This window comes from Mandrillus leucophaeus, unplaced genomic scaffold (assembly GCF_000951045.1).
Source record: "Mandrillus leucophaeus isolate KB7577 unplaced genomic scaffold, Mleu.le_1.0 Scaffold972, whole genome shotgun sequence".
NCBI lineage: Eukaryota > Metazoa > Chordata > Mammalia > Primates > Cercopithecidae > Mandrillus > Mandrillus leucophaeus.
In genome coordinates, this window is record NW_012110608.1 from 909408 (window position 1) to 914178 (window position 4771).

At 37.5% G+C, this 4771-nt stretch overlaps 1 pseudogene; it reads right to left on the reverse strand.

The window, feature by feature from the left end:
• Nucleotides 1-626: 626 nt before the first annotated feature.
• On the reverse strand, nt 627-2565 carry LOC105532616 (annotated as a pseudogene).
• Nucleotides 2566-4771: the final 2206 nt, after the last annotated feature.

Consider the following 4771-nt stretch of genomic DNA (forward strand, 5'->3'; position numbering starts at 1 on the left):
GAAGTAGTGATGCAATTTCTTTTTTTTTTTTTCTTATCTTGGTGTAGAACATTTATTTATTTTTCCCATAAATCACTCAAAATTTAGGTCAATGGGGAATAATTTTAATCAAAGAATTGTACATTTTCTTCCCACATATCCTCCTTGTATTAGGAAATGACATTGTGATCCATTTCATTACAAGTAAAATATTACAATATATTTATAGGAAAATATTAAAAATAACTCAGAAACAAAAGGCAAGATGAAATAAACTGGTTTTTCAGAAATCTCTACTCTGGTGCCCACAGCAACAGAAGAGAGTCAAAACAAATAAGCAGTTAAGATCTCCCTGATCACAAATTTCCAAATAATTGGAGCAGGGCAAGAAATAGGATCAGAATGGTGATGTGAAATGGAATGGATGTTAGCAGCACTGCTTCAATAACTGATATATTCTGATTGAAATGCCATCTTTCATGTGTAGTAAATGCTGAACAAGGCTAAATTTTAGGATATTTCTTGAACTGAAATTAGAAAATACCCTGACAATGGAAGCAGCTCTCTCATCTCAGTTTAATACAAGCCTCTTTCTTTCTCCATTGGGCACTGTTGTGAACAGAAGCCTGTTCTGGCATCAAAAGCTGTCACAGTAGCCCTTCTATCTCTTTCATGAAAACCTCATAGACATCATCCTTAGTTTGTACTGAGACAGGAACAGCAGGACCAGATTTGGGTGCTGCTTTGGCAAGAGGCACAGCAGAATCATCCTCTGACTTTCTTTGGGGAGCAGCAGTAGCCCCGTTATTCTCCCAATGAACTCTCAGTGCAGTGGGCAGAAATAGAGTAATCTCTGCCTTGGTATTATTGATCTGTGACTTGGTACTGATGGTTGCTGTGCCTTTCTTTTCAATCGTGGCTGTACTCATATCATCCGCGTTGGGTTGCTGAATCAAGTTGGGTGGGGCACTTAAAAAACCCCAGGGTTCGGCTAGGGAGCTGGTGGGAAAAACCCAGGGGGGCAGGTCCAAGGGGAGGCACCAAAGCTGCGCACATCATGCCGGGACGAGGTGGGGGAATACCTGGAGGTACTCTTGGTGGGGGTCCCCAAGGAGGGGGACCAGGAGGCATACCTGGAGTTGGACCTGGGACAGGGTCAGGGAGTCAAGCCTCATGGTGGTCCTGGAGGTAAAAGTTGGGGTAACGGCCCTTGGAGTCCTGGCATTTCAGATGGTCTCAGGAATGGAAGAGCTCTTGGAGGTGGACCAGCAGGAAGGCCTGTAGGTGGCCCAGGAGGCCATAATGGTAGAGCAGGTGGTGGTCCAAGAGGTGGTTGTCCTGGCATGGGAGGTGCTTGTACCTAAGAAGGAGGAGCAGACTGCAGGGGAGGCTGCTGCTATGAAGAAGCAGTGGATGTGCCATCAGCATGAGATTCCTCTTTATTCTGTTTTTGTGATTGCTTTTCTGCTTCAGAGTCATCAGAATCATCTTCATCATCGTCCTCTGAAAATTCCTCTACTTCCCATCCCTCCTCAGGGATTTCTTGACCTGCCATGGGAAGCATCATAGCTTGAAGAGGAGTCAGTTCCTTCATGTTCTTCTTTTTCTTCCTTGATTTTCCAGGCATATTTGCAAACTGTACACTAGAACCTGACTTCTTTTCTTCATTGTTGTCTCTCTCACCATCATCACGGTGCACAAATGCATCCCTGTCACTTTTTCCATCTGATCTGTCGGTGTCACTGTCATCAATACTTTCATCATGCTTATCTTGATCCTTGTCCTCAGGATAGCTATCATCTTCACTGGTGCTGGAAACATCATCACCATGACCACTCTGGGCAAGTGCAGGACTATATAACATGTCTTCATCTTGCCTATGAGGGGAAGATCTCGGGCGAAACCCACTTTACGGCCGTACATCTGCACAACTTCAGGAGGAGGTGGGCCAGAGAGAGGGCAAAGAGGTTTTCTGTTGTGGGGCAAACGTGGAACACCATGTCCAAGAAAAGCAAGGATAGAAAATGTCCGAGTTGGAGGTCCATTAGGCTGAGTTTTCTTAAGGATGGAGGGTGGCTGGGCACCAGGAAGTGAAATGTCCTGGATCAAAATGTTGGAAGGAACATACGGCATATCTGACAAAGGAATACTCTCCATTTCCACATGCAGAGCGTTCTTGACGACATCAAAATATTGGCTAAGTCGAACCCTCTTTTGTTTATACTCTACTTCTAGCTTTCCCAGTTCTTTGTAAATATCTGGATTCTCTTTTTCATCGAGTCGTAGAATACCAAATGTTTCATGCAGTTTTTTACACTTGTCTTTTAGTACTTTCTCATTTAATTGTGGCTGTTACACTGGGTTAAACTCCATTTCATCCTGTTTCTCCATGTCTCAGATAATCTCTTTGGGATCCTTCATCCTTAAAACTGCAGCTGGAAACATCATGCGCTTTTTTTTGCTGTTCTTCAATTCTCCCTTCCGGGCTTCCTTTCGGGCTTGGTCTATGGGGTTCATAAAAGTTTCCACTGTTGGCGGATAATGTAGATCTCCCTTCCATGGTGACAATTTGTATGGTTTACGCATTCATTTTTTAAAAAATTAAGAAAAACACTTCTGCTGTGCTCCCAGGACTACGAGAAGCGGGGAGGGTGCGATTTCTGGCCTCTTTCACTTCTTAAGGGCCTTCAACTCGGCCTTTTGGTCAACACCTCAGCCACCACCATCTTGAAATCTTGCGTGCCTCCTAGTGACGCCATTTCTTGAAATATTTGTTAGAATTCAACAGTGAAGACAGTGAAGACAATTCATCCTGGGCTTTCCTTTATTGTGAGGTTTTTGATTACTGTTTCAGTCTGTTTACTCATTATTGGTCGATTCAGATTTTCAATATCTTCATGATCCAGTAATTAATATGTTTCTGAAATCCATTTTTGCTAAGTTATCTAATTTGTTGATGTATAATTATTCACAGTCGTCTTTTATAATCTTGTATTTCCGTGATATCAGTTGTAATGTTTGTTCTTTACGATTTTATTTGGGTCTTCTCTTTTTTTTAGTGTCACTAAAGTTTTTTCTGTTTTGCTTAAATTTTTTGAAAAATGATTATTGGTTTAGTTGATGATTTCTTTTTCTCTTTTTATTGTTAGGTCACCAGATTTATTATTTAAATCTGAAAAATTATATTCTATACATATTTCTATTCTCTTTTAACATTATTTCTGCTGTAATCATTATTAATTCCTTCTCACTTTGGACTTAGTTTTTCTTCCTTTTGTGGTTCATTGACATGTAATATTGGGTTGTTTACTTGAAATGTTTTTTCTTTTAAAATGTTGATTTTTATTGCTATAAACTTCGCTCAGTAGTGCTTTAGCTACATTTGGAATTTTGTGTTTTAATTTTTATTCCTCTCAAAATATTTAATGATTTCCATTTTTATTTCTCCTTTGACCTATGTGTTCTTTAGATGTGTGCTGTTTAGTTTCTACGTTTTTGTATATTTTCCAATTATCCTTCTGTTATTGATTTCTGGTCTCCTTCCACTGTGGTTGGAAAGGAACTTGGTATTATTTAAATATTCTTAAATTTGCAAATATTTGCTTTGTGCCCTAAGATGTGGTCTGTCCTGGAAAAATGTTCTATGTATTTGAGAGCGATGTGAATTTTGTTGCCCTTGAGTGGAATTTTCTCTATGTAGATATATAGACCCATTGGATCTACAGTGTTTTTCAAGTGTACTCTTGTTGATTTTCTGTCAGGATGGTTTACCTATTATTAAAAGCAGGATATTGAAGTATTTTGCTGTTATTGTATGGCTCTCTATTTTGTCCTTAATTTCTGTTATTTGCTTTATGTATTTTTGTGCTTTGATATTGAGTGCCTATATATTTATGCCTTCCTAATTGATATTTTTACCATTTTATAATGCCCTTGTTTTTCTCTTATGACAGTTTTTTACATAAAGCCTATTTTGTCTAATGTAAGTATAGGCACGCATGCTTTCTTTTGCTTGCTATATATATGGAATGTCTTTTCTATACCTTCATTTTCAATCTACATGTGTCCTTAAAGGTGAAGTGAGTCTCTTGTAGACAATATAATTAGGTTTTATTTTATTTTTTCATTTAGCTATTCTATGTATCTGGGTTAGAAAGTTCAATCAATTTATGTTTAAAGTGATTACTAATAGGAAAAACATCCTATTTCCATTGTATTCATTACTTTTTGTCTGTTCTATAGTTCTTTTGTTTCTTTTTTCTTTTCTTGATGTCTTTTTTGTGTCATTAATTTTTTTTTAGTGATGCTCTTTGATTATTTTTTCTATTGAGTAGCTTATTTTCTTCTAATTACTATGAGAAATACTTAAAACAGTTTATAGTTATAATAGTGTATCTCAAGCAGCTAACACATTAACTTTACTCTCCCACACAAATTTTACACTCTTACTCCTTTTCCTCCCCATACTTTATGTTATTTTTGTCACAATTAGTGCATTTTTTGTGAATATGTCAACAATTCTTGTAGTTATAATTATTCCTAATATTTTTGAATTTTAACTTTATACTAAACTTAAAAGTGATTTGTGCATCATCATTACAGTATTAGAGTATTCTCTTTTGTTTATAAATTTACCTTTAACAGGGAGATCTATACTTTTACATGCTTTCATGTTGTTATTTAGCATTTTTTTTCTTTCAACTGAAAGACTTCCCTTTAACATTTCTTAGAAAGCGGGTCTAGTGGTGATGAACTTTCTCAGGTTTTTGTTGTCTGGGAAAGTCTTTATCTT